Source organism: Ambystoma mexicanum, chromosome 6q (assembly GCF_040938575.1).
Source record: "Ambystoma mexicanum isolate Mex_15411 chromosome 6q, UKY_AmexF1_1, whole genome shotgun sequence".
NCBI lineage: Eukaryota > Metazoa > Chordata > Amphibia > Caudata > Ambystomatidae > Ambystoma > Ambystoma mexicanum.
The window spans coordinates 1,179,765,982-1,179,778,440 of NC_090937.1; the positions used below are offsets into that span (position 1 = coordinate 1,179,765,982).

Consider the following 12,459-nt stretch of genomic DNA (forward strand, 5'->3'; position numbering starts at 1 on the left):
ATATCCGTTGTTTACACACTGCTCTCGACTTGCAAACTACACATGGAACTTAGATTCTCTAATCTTCTAAGTGTGGCTGTTCCCATATGCCTGGTGCATGTTTCAAGCATTTTGGAATAAATCTAGTATTTATTTTTCCGAGTTCACCGCTTCTGCTCAGATGCCATATGAAGAATTCACTGCTCTCTCACAAAATCATAGTTCTGATCTTATCCACTGGGCCAACTCTCCTTCAGTGTGTGTGTTTTTACACTTGTGAGATAGTCCTAAAATTCCTCAGTTAAACCAGTCGCCTTATTGGAAGCACATCTGTGGTCATTCCTCAATCCATCCACAAGTATGCCCTAGTACAAGACTTGACAAAGTAAGGGAACTATGCTAATTAAGAAATAAGGACTGGAAGACTAGGGCCACACAAGAAAATAGTTGAGGTCCTACAGACAAATCTGGAAACCTACCAAACTCGGACCTTTTTTTCATTCCCTTTGGCCCTCAACAAATGTTTGTGATTCACAAACAATTTTCCCGAAACAGGCCAACTCTGGTACCATGTGCGTGGCCAAACCAGGGATAAACAAGAGTGCAGACTGTGTACACATCCAGGTCTAGTCTATCCAGACTAGGGCAATACAGACAGGCATGCATCATAGCCGCCTTTTTGTACGGTAAACATTATAACAACAATACTGCCGCTGTTATGCCAACAAACTCGTTTGCTCTATTGAGGTGCTATTCATTTGGGATTTAGAAGGCGCCATCTGTAACAAGGTCCCTTCATAGTGCCCTAGATACGGCTAATTGCAAAGTGTGGTGAGCACGCTTCTTAACAACTGCTTGAGATGTCATAATTGTGAGGCAGGGCGTGCCCTTTGCTATTGAGTACCATCTTTTGCAGGACAGATGCCCCTTGTTTCTTCCCACTGTTGATATTATACTACAAGGATGCATAGGGTGGAGGCCAGGTAGTGAGCTCTGTTCACTGCCATTCTGCTTAAAAAAGTATATGTCACCACGGAAAAAAGAAATAAGATTTCATCTGGAAAGTAAAGGGCTCACATAATAACCCTTTCAAACATGCACAAATAATAAAAAAATAATAATAATAACCCGCGATATAGGTTAGGTTAGCATACAAACAAAACACAAGCTTATGGATGGAAAGTTTTGAATCAGTCACCACCATGAGAAATTTCTCTGGGCAGACTTGCATTCCATCATTGGTTAGCACATCTGTGTCATTACACAGAAGGGGAAAGGTCCTATCGAATACATGGCAGCCCTGTCTGCACTGTTATTTATGTTGCTCCTGCAAAGAACACCTGCAACTCCATACATGTTTCGGCTTTGCTGTGCATCAACACGGAAGTGCAGCTTGGATCTTTGGCCAGAGCAAGCTAGGGCACCATGCCTGGATTTCAATAAGTTATGGATTAGATCAAATGTCCAAATAAATATAATAAACGATGACAACAACGAAGGTCTTCAGAAAGATTTACTGTGTGCTTGGAGGCAATCTCTAATGGGTTGCATGTGCAAAACTGTGGAACATATCTAAGAGAACTGGTGGGACAGGAAGCTTAGCTGCATCAGCCAAAGTGGAGAGAAGATAAAGTGGGCGACCAGGCAGCCTGGAAGAGAGTACACTGTGCACAGATTAAGGAACGGGAAGAGCAACTTTCCAGATATGTCGTGGATGGCAACAAAAGACCGTGCCATGATCGCTTCACAGCTCCCAACGGAAACATGCCAGCCGGATGAAAATTCTTCTTACGTTCTACGTGGCGGATCAAGGTTCTGGGATGCGAGAATAAATAATCAGAATCGAGGCTCTATGTGCCACCCTGCCATGTGGTGTCCCCTAAGGCGACGGAGCCAAGTGTACATAGCCATGGCAGAACTGTCAAAATAGACACACAGACCAAACAGCGAACCACGCTTGGGCAATGGTAAAACAAACATCAAATTGTGCTACAGATGTGTTCAAATAATGACTTAGAGGAACAGGGCAATTAATGTCAACTCCAAAGAGCTAGGAACCTCCCATATGCTTAGGCTGAGCAACATAGCACTGCGGTCCCGTGTGGAAAAAGCACAATATTAATACTCAACGGCCCAGGAGGAAACCTGCTTTGTGATCCAATTCAGAGAAATGACCCGGAGGAAGAAGAATAGGCAACTGATAGCGGTTAACTTGAGCCAAAGATGGGGAGAGAAGAAAGAAGCCAGACTGTGGTGTTCGCATGGGAAATGTGCAAACCTTTTGTGGTTCGCACATTTCTCATGCAAGCTTTTCCGTCGCTGACTTTTCCGCAATGGAAAGAAATCACTTCGATCCTCTTGTCTACACTCATTTTGTCACTGTTTCTTCTCTACTTCCATATGGCTTTTGTCCTCTTTACTCTACTGAAACTGCCTCGATGTCTGTTCTAAATTCTCTTCTCACAGCTCGCTACTCCAAGGACTCTTCTTTTCTTATTCTCTTAGATCTTTCTGCTGTTTTCGACACAGTAGATCACGCTTTACTCCTAGCATCACTTTCAATGAATCGGAGCACAATTTCATCATTAATGTATGACATCCCAACCTTGAGGATAAATTCAACAGAGGATATATCGGGCGGGATTGATCATCGCAGCCAAGAGTGACTGGGTAGAGTCAATTGACTTAATATATACAGCTCTGCCATGTATCTTGGCCATGAAGGTTAAAACTCATTGCATCTTTAAGGTCCTAACAGTTATTAATCTATATTGTAATTATCAGGAGAAGAGTCAGGACGAATTGCTGGCTCATTTGGAATCAATATTTTGGTTCTGCTAGAGACTAGTTATTTAGAAAATGTGGTCATTGCAGGTGTTCAACACAAATCGATTGGGGAATGTGAAATCTGGGGTAGTTGATGACCAGTGGACTAGTCCATCAAGCCGCCGGGGATTGAAGTGGGATAGCTTTTTTAGGCAGTGGGATTTTGTTCCTGTCAATGGGTGTGGTGTGGGCGATCTTGAGGGAAAAACCAGTTGGTCAGGAGGCAATCAGAAGTCCATGGTTGACTTCATCTTTGTAACAAGAAAGATGTTTTTACAATGCGAGTATTCAATTTGCGCTGGAGAGCCGAGTGACCACTCGGTCCTACTGGGACATTTGTCATGCTTCTATTACGTAAAGGACATGAATAGGGTTCCGAGCTTAAAAGTAAATACAATGAAAAACTGTTTTTAAGAATGAGGGGTAATGACATTTTGGAATGATTTTAGGAATATTTGGCCTGGAACTATGGTTTTAAGAGATATCAAAATTAGTTACCATGCTCTTTTCTCCGAAATTTTACAAAATATTATCTCGACGTATCGAGTTTATGGAATGAGAATAACTTCTAGGAGAAATTTCTATGTACCAAAGATACAGGCAATAAAGAGGGAGATGAGAAGAAAGGTTAGAAAACAAAGAAATTGGTCTTAAATAGTATTTTGAGTCTCTCCCTCATAAGCAAGGTAAAAGGGAAGTAAACAAATACAATCAGCGAGTGGGAGAGAGCAGTTCCAGCATATTTTGTGCAAATCAGATAGGAGCTTCTGGAAATTAAATCAATGAAAAAGAGAATTTACAAGATGAATTACAGGAAAATCCTATTACTGAAGGCAGTTGGATTATGCATTTCTCCCAGTTATACTCCTCCGTCATTGGCTCTCTTAACACAAAGCTGGCAGCTCAAATTAACCGAGACACTACCCAGTTTGAGGACCCATTTATTGAGGATCCACTTAAAGGCCTAGTATCATCCATCTATAAAATTCTTAACTCTAAAAGGTTCAACTCACCCCACCCATGCATAGTCAAATAGGAGGAAGACATCAGGAGACCCATAGATGAATTGGCCCGGTATAATATATGGACTAGGACAGGGAAATACTCCAAATCATTTCACCTCAAGGAAAATTGTGTTCATCTGTTACTACTATGGTATTTGACCCCTGAGCGCTTAAATAAAATTAACCCTGCACCCCTCCCCCCCACGTGTTGGAGATGCTGCGTTGCTACGATCACCTTTTATCACTAGTGGTGGACATGCCCAGTCACACAGCTGTTTTGGAAGGAAGTATTAGCTCAGATTGATTAAAACTTAAAACAATAAATCGGAGTAGAATTGGTAGTGGACCCACTAGTGATACTGTTAGGCGTTGAAGATCTGCAGGTGTATTCCAACCTGCGGTCAAAACAGTCTAAACTAATAACCAATTTTCTAGTTGCAGCAAAGATGGTCATAGCAAATAATTGGAAATCCCTGCCCCCCCACACATTAAAGAATGGTGGTCTAGGATCTGGTATGTAGTGGCGATGCACAAAATAGATGCGGCAGCTAGGGGAGAATCTGCTCGATACATTCAGGAATGGGCCCTCTTATTGCTTATGGGAACCAGCATGACGGTTCCGAGATACACCACAATCCCCATGAGATGACTTCCTTTTCCCTACTGTAATAATTGATAATGTGTTTTAGGCATTACAACCCACCATGCTCCCACACGTGTACGTGTTAAGTGTTTATGTTTGTCCTTTTGTAATTATGATTGCTGATGCTAAACTGGCATTATTTGACTTTAGCGATATATGACCGAGATTTACCTACATTATAGACAGGTATTGGAGCAATGATGTAACTTCTCATGTATGGTTTTAATGTTTAGGCCATGTTTATAAATGAGGCATGGGTTGTCATTACAATGTTGCCCAACTTGATATCGCAATAAAGGTTTTGAATGGAAAAAAGAATAAGAACTGCAATAGTTAGAGATTTCAGTACTCTGAAGTGGACAATAGCTGCTGGTGGATGGCAAAGGCGTGGAACATGCACTGGCCGCTACCCACAGCACCCAATGCCGTTTGCCCACGAGCTTTATCTCAGGGCAATGAAACTGCCAGACTACCCGGCCTGCATCTTTGGCCACAAGATCTTGTGATCACATCGGCTTTCCGACTTTGGTCCACAGCTTCGGTGCAGTTGATGGGGGAACCATTTCATATAATGTTTCTTCAGCACACTTATCACTCAGGACCCGTAAGCACTCATTTAGATTTGGCAGAAGAAAAGGGTGCAAAGCCGTGCTCATGCACTGGGCCGTCGGTAATTTGCAACTTGAAAGGACGTGCACGATTGGTGAGAAGATGGGATGCAGCTGCGCGGGCCAGAGTTACGTGTAAATTGACCATCCAACGCTTTACTTGTACTGCGCGCTTCTCCCCGAGAAGCACACCTGGTTCAACTACTTACTGAAGGTCACAATTGTATTAGTTATGGGCCAACAAGCGTTTTGCAATGGTTTGCTTTTTTGAGGCCAATATGAGGAGGTTGTGAGAAACGAATAATGATTGCCCGAGAACACAAACAACTCCGAAACATATGAGCTTGCGATTAATAAAATGGAGACCTCACAAACACTCCAGTAAGATTTTGTGTTACTTAACCTAGGCAGTTGGGAGGCACCAATAGATTGATGGGTAACCAGGAGGATTGAAATTGACATGGACCATACAGGATTCCATAATTAAAATAGCCCAAGACACTTAGGATCATATTTAGTGCTAATTAAAAATTATGGAGCGCGACGGGAAATAGGGCGAAGGGCAGACCCTATTGATGACATTTTGGATGTACTCCTCATATGCTAGTCAGCTTTAGATTCAGACCAACATAGCAATGTAAACTCTTTTGCATTAATTGTCTAACAACTATAATGGGTGCAACCGTATCTTGTAGGAATATGGGCTAAAAGACTGGAACCAAAAAGGAGTTTGGTATGAGAAAGAACATCAGCATGTTAAAGCCATTCCGATTGCATCAGCTAACCCAGTGACTGTTGCGTCACTAATCCGGGTGCGGCATCAATCAGTGCAAGCAGTGATATCCAACAAAAGGAAGCCCTGCAAATGAAGTCCCCGAGCGATCTGGAAGAGGCTGCACATACTTGTTACTTCGTAAAGTCAGTGCATATGGGACAGGGGGTCATTCCCCCAAATTAAAAGAGGAATCACTGAACTAAGCTGGCTTTATTATCTAGTCGTGGTTTACGATGCAGACAATGTTAATAAGATCCATCCTCAAATGGACCTGGGGTAGGGGAAGTGATCCAAAATGTTAACATCCATCCTCAAATGGACCTGGGGTAGGGGAAGTGATCCAATTGACTCAAGGGCCCTAGCGCAGGCTATTAGGCCAGATCAGTTCCTAGCCTGCAGGGAAAGCTCCATTTATAAAAAGAAAAAAGCTTCCCTGTAGAAAGATCCGGCACAGAGATTGACATGCTCCAGAAGGAGGGGTCCAGATCTATGCTTCAAAATGGCTCCTGTCCCTCGGTGACACAACAGACAAGATGTAGGGCAGGCTTCCTGTGAAAAGTAGATGGGATATGGAGGATTGATACTTCACCTAACTCGGCAGTTTTCCACCAGGCTGAGGGTACTACGGAGCAGTGCTATATAGGTTACTGTGCTAACTGTACCCTACTGGAGTACGCATACCCAAAATAAGGCCCACTCTGCCGCCATTGTCAACCTACAGCTGCTGACCGGAAAAAGGTCTTTGGGCAGAAAAGACGTCCAACAGAGGCACTGTGAAACCTATTCCCAGGAGAGGGTTTGGGCAACAGCTCCATGTTGTAAACACTACACAAATGAAACAGGCTGTAATTGATGCCAGCATTGATCACCACTGAGGCCTTGGGTCTCGAGGCATGCATGCAGCCCAAGTGTAAATGCCAGGGGCGCTTGGCCTGCAGCCATTTTATCCTAACGCAGACTTCTGTGAGTTTGTGGTGCACCTGAACTGCTCACCCATTGTCTCCTTCCACCCCAATAACTCTCCACTTGTACTGCGCACTGTAAATTCATGTTACTGGGAACTGTCCCCAGGTCCAGTCCTCCAAGCCATCCTGACGCCATGCCACCAGCGTGTGTTGGTTTACAGCCTTGTGTGTATTTGCTGACCTGTTTGCCAACCAGCGAGCATCAGCCAGCAAATTCACTGACTAGGGGCGCAAACAACCTAACAGAGCCCAAGCTGTTTTGCAAGACTCGGTTCCTCCCCACTTCCTTTTTAATCTTCACAACTCCTATAATTGCAATGGGGCGGCCCCATAATCCATCTGACTGAAGCTGAGCTTATGTTTGCAGATGCCACCATTACTGGGAAGAGTTCCATGATGTGACAGAGTCCGTGGTTTGGCAAATGTATTGCGAGCCCTGTTACCTGCATGCCTGAGTGGGAAACTGTGGTGTGCATCATTGTTCACTGTGTCCAGGAGGATGAGGGTGTGGGCTATTTTAGGCTTCTCACCCAATGCATGTTGGTACCTGTAGTGCTATCAGGCCCAGTGTGTGCCTAGGCCAACGGGTGACTCCCGCAATGGAAATGTGCAACAGGGTTAAAAGGCGTAGACCATAGATTGTGGTGTCCTTCTGGACATGTACAACATGCACAGGTAAAGGTGCGGCTATGATTAGATAAAATGTGTATTGTGTTGCTTCTCCGTCCCTTGTCTCTCTTTCAGGTACGCTGTCCTGGATGGGTAGCCATGCATCCTGGCAGAGAGCTCTGTAGCATCATGGATCCTGAATTGAACCTGGAAATCTGGCACAGCAGTGGCTCACGGTCAGGTGTGGACAGTGGTCGAAGTGTTCAAAAAGTAGTGGTACAATGTTCCCTTTGCCCACTCGCCCCATACTCTATGGCACTGCGCCCCCCAACCCCTCCATTCAAACCCCAATCCTTTCCGCAACTCCACCCTGCCAAATTGAGTTTTACAAAAGTTCTAGTAAGAGTGACGAAAACACGAAAGAAAGGGCATTTACATGGCCAACATGTCCTTGAAGTGTGTCAATGTCCTCCTCAGTGTGCACCATTCGCACATCTTAACGAACATGCCCAGCCACACACAGCCCTGCCATTGCCTGCTAACAAGGCTGAGTCTACAGCCATTCATACGCAGATTTCTGTAAAGCAGTGCTTTCGGGCTGCCTGGGAATGGGTTTTAGATCCCGAACAGCCAATTGAAATAATAAACCCAGGTCATGCACATGTCCATGACTCAGTGCGATGGTAATAAAAATAAACGGCCCTCCCACCAATTCCCTCTACGAAACTCTAAGAGAGGTGGTAAGATCTGAAACAGTTCCTTCTATGATAAAGTTCTGGGACAGAATGAATTTAATACTTCTGTCCCTAGGACTAACTTTATAAGATCTTATACAACGGCCAGGTTTGGTGAAGAGGTTTCTCCTTAGGGCTGACTGGGTGGAAACGGGTGAATGTGTCAACTCCTATGCCACTTACAAAGAATACGCTGATTTCTGCCACGCTAGGGAATGTTTGCCCCTCTATCTGCAGAGGTTTCCATGTGAGAGGGGAAGAACCACCTACATGCGTTTTAGGTTGAATCAGCTACCGACCCTTGAGAGGATAAACCACTGGGGTATTAACGGTGTGTCTGGGACGCATTCCCTAGAACTGAGGTGTTGCTTTTGTAGGGAGACTAACTCAAGCATTTAGTACTTGGTTGCTCCCGTTTTGAGCCTGTACGTGCTTTGACACTCAAAGATAGGTAATCACAGCTCTCAGTGAACCTATTCTGGAACAGATGCATGTGGGGCTTAAATATATCTCTAATCGTGGCTTTGAATGCATTCTTGCAGGGTATAAACAATGGTCTGGATCAAATGAATTCGGGCATAGAAAGGCTAAACTGGGCGTGAGAAACTTTGCATATACCTAATATACTCTGTAATCTGTGGATGTAGCTTTTATCTTCTGTGATGAATTTTTTGGTCAGGCTCTAGTGATGTTTTATGTAATATGGAGTCTTATTAATAATTATGTATTTTATATGATGTTTTTCTTTACATGTTGTGTAAGGTTTTTTGTAAACTAAAAACGCAACAATAAAATAAAAAAAAGAAGATGAATACATTTAGGGAGGAAGGACAGCTCAGGGGCAACGCGTTTGGCGGCAGTGCCACACTGGTTCGAATCCCAATCCTGTGCTTAGAAACCACTGTTGGTATTAACAGCGTTATAAAATAACAATTATAATAATAATTTTATTCAATCAAGTAAATAATAGAATAGAAAAAAACATTATAATCATTTACTTCCACCTCTTGGGCACAGGTAACTGACTGGGTTTTTGGAGATATTTCCGCCTGTTTTTGGTATTATTTTAGTGGTATTTCACCTTGTAAAATTGTGGAATTACCACTTGCTTTTTTGGGGTAGAATTCACCTGCATAGTGCTGGAGGAATTACCAAAATGTTTTGGCAGTAATTGCTCTGGCGCTTTTTCCTCCGATGAAAATTGCAGCAGAGGATTTACAGCAAAACTTGAATGACTTGGAATTTGTTGGAACGATAAAAGTTGCAGTCACTCAATTGCCATCACTATTCACTGTTACCGTGAAACAAGTAATAAGGCACATTGCATCTGGTACATTTATTTTGCATTACAGGTATGGGACTACAAGTCCCCGCTGCAACCTGCTGTTGGCTAAAAAAAAAGCTATAACCAGACATCAGTAAGCATAAAAGAAAAATAAATATTTTAAATCGATGGATGGAGAAACACCAGCTGGTCAGGAGAAAGGGATCCTACCTCTGGAGCAAGCTAAGAATTGTTTCCTGGCTCCCAGTTCAGATTTCTTCAACTTCTGAGAATGTTATAAAAGAGGAGAACTGTAATTGGATTGTAGTTGGTTATTTATAACGCACCAAATACCCAGAGGTTTCTAAGCGCGGACCCGGGGATGCGTCGTCTAGCTTCCAAGGCGAGCACGTTGCCCATGAGCTATCCTCCAGAGAACTGATGCTCTTAAGTTCTCAAGAGCGTCTGGGCCAATGGAACCTGGTCTTACAAACTCATACTTACACTGGGCACACACTCTATGCCTGCAATCATGCCCAGTTCGTGGAGGGACCGCATCTGGATTTGTCTACATGAAAAGGCAAGGAGGATAATCCAGCTAATTTAGGTATACAGGCATGTCTTTTGGACCCTATACTGTTTGATGTATATGCTGCTGATCTGCCTAAGGGTTTGCCAGAGGCGCGTACCTTTCTGGCAGCATTAGGGATGGCACACATTCATTATCTGACTTATGCCGGCGATACCACCTGGAAGGACCCCACTGCTTTTAGGGAAGATTATCTTTCAGGAGCAGTTGAGATCAACTGCCAAATAAATAATCGTTTGACCAAAATCGAAAATGATGTGGTTTGGAAGGCACAAGGGAAAAATTATCAGCATACTGTCAGGAGACTGGCTCGAAATCTGGGAGGAATTTTGATATTTTTGAGTTACGCCGATTGCAAGCCCGAGTGGATGCAAGCAGCTAGGAAGAGCGTTAAAGCTTTTGGCTGCGTTTCAGGATTCAGTGGAACACATGAGGCCGGGCATATCGCTGCATTTCACTTTTGCTTGCCCACGGTAAGCATGATATTTGATGGCACAGAAACCTGGTTGCATTTGCAAATAATTTCTGGGACAAATTGAGAGAAAATGTTGTGGAAATTCTTTGTGTCTCCGGGGCAGCATACCTATTGCGGTGATTCATGGTGATCTGGCACTGCCATCCATGAATTGTATCTTATTCTCAAAATTGTCCTATTGTGAAATAATCTGGTTCTCGGGCAAAAATAACGTGTTTCCAATTATCGATCAGAGGATATATAATCCTGCACCTAAAGTCTATGGGTTACATAGGAAGCTCTTTAAGGGTACTCTAGTCACGCTTAGACCAGAACACACAAGCGATGGCCAATTGGGAGATGAAACGGTAGATAAGGTTTTATAAACTGTATGCTCAAAAGATGAGGTTCTGAAGGTATCCACCAGGGAAAGAAAAATACAGCCGCATTCAGGCAATATTCACCGCCCTACGCCTGCAGGCTATGAAATGTAGATTTACTCCCATGCCAAGAAGGAGAGTTACAGGTGGGGGAAGAGAGGGGTGGCTGTTCCGCAAGCACAAGCACTATGGCTTTGCTTAAATGAGGCTGAGTCGTGGATGCGTCTAGTGGAGGCACGCTCAAAGTCCAAGGCAGAGGGTCATAGATACTTACTGGGGAGCGTATAATCTAAATATAGATCAAGGAGTGAGTATGAGCTATGAATTTGTGAATGACAGGAGAGAGGGTTGGACCATCTGCAGCAGTTACAGGTTTTGGGAGAATAATTTACTGATTTAATCCAGGTGCATGCAGCGAGAAAAGGGATGCTGAAGGCAATCAGGAAGTGTGGACTCACAAATAGGAGACTATATTCCATGGTCCTTCTCACCGTTTACAGCTCTCTAGCCAACCAGCAAGCATGAAATAGAGGCTCTAAAATGCTGCATTTCAAGCTTCCCTCTGAGATGTGAACACACTGGGCAAGGCAACGGCAAATGGACACACCCAGTCACAGGACGCCTCCACTGAGGCATTCCTCTTTTCCCCTTGCACAAGCTCTAATAGCGTTACAGCCCTTACCGTTGGGCTCTACTGAGTGATCAGTGACCTTCACCATCCTCACAGGCCTAACCCCAGGAACGGGTGGGGGCCTTTCAACCATTTCAGTTGAAAGTGGCGTAGATCGTCAGTGCCCTGCCCCTCTCCTCCCCCAATAAATGCACCCATATTGCCAGTCAGCAGTCTCATAACACAGCAATATATTCCGTTATATGTTAACTTTCGTTCTGGGGCTTTAAATTTGCACATTGCACTGCTCTCCTTACAAGCTGTGTTTGCTGGAGCCCTTTCGGCCATCCCTTCCCTCAGGGTACACAGGGTTCCTCCACATCGGCAGCTTGCTCTCAAAGAAGGATGTACAGCTTTTCAGTGGGCATTTAGTGTTTCAGCGTCCTGCTGGCTGGCTGTCTCGTATTAACCCCTAGATATATTTCTTTGTCTCAATTACAATATATGCAATCCATGAATAACTCAGCCTCTTTTCCGCTCTAAGCAAGGCCTGCCCCAACTATCATGTTGAAATTGAAATAAGACCCCACAGATCTTCAGCGACGCCCATCTCTAAACCTATGTTTGAATAAAATGTCCATTATTTATGTACTATGTAAATAGGTCATCTGCTTACGAAGTCTTAAAAAAGGACATAAGACTCCACTGACATGCCCGTGAGGCATCTCTGCATCCACAAAAAGATTGAGGGGCCTGGGGGGAAGGGGAGTTGGGGAAGTTTGAGTTATGTTGTTGGGGGGGGGGGCATAACTCCCACGTCTGCCAGTTTAAGGGGTGCCTTACCTAGCGCAACAGATTACTGGGGAACATGCTGTATGTATGCCTTCCGTGCTCCAGTGCTGGTAGGGTTCTCGAATTCCCACTGGGATTCTAGAGCATAAGGGTGACGGATTATTTTTATTTCTTTATTTATTGCATTTGGTTATACGCCCAAACCCTCGGGTATCACGCCGTAGGTT

At 44.0% G+C, this 12,459-nt stretch overlaps 1 protein-coding gene across 1 annotated transcript in view; it reads right to left on the reverse strand.

Moving 5' to 3' along the window:
• The window catches only part of FAM114A1 (family with sequence similarity 114 member A1), a 399,688-nt gene that overhangs the window by 382,340 nt on the left and 4,889 nt on the right, over positions 1-12,459 (reverse strand). The gene's annotated exons all lie outside the window — the stretch shown is intronic.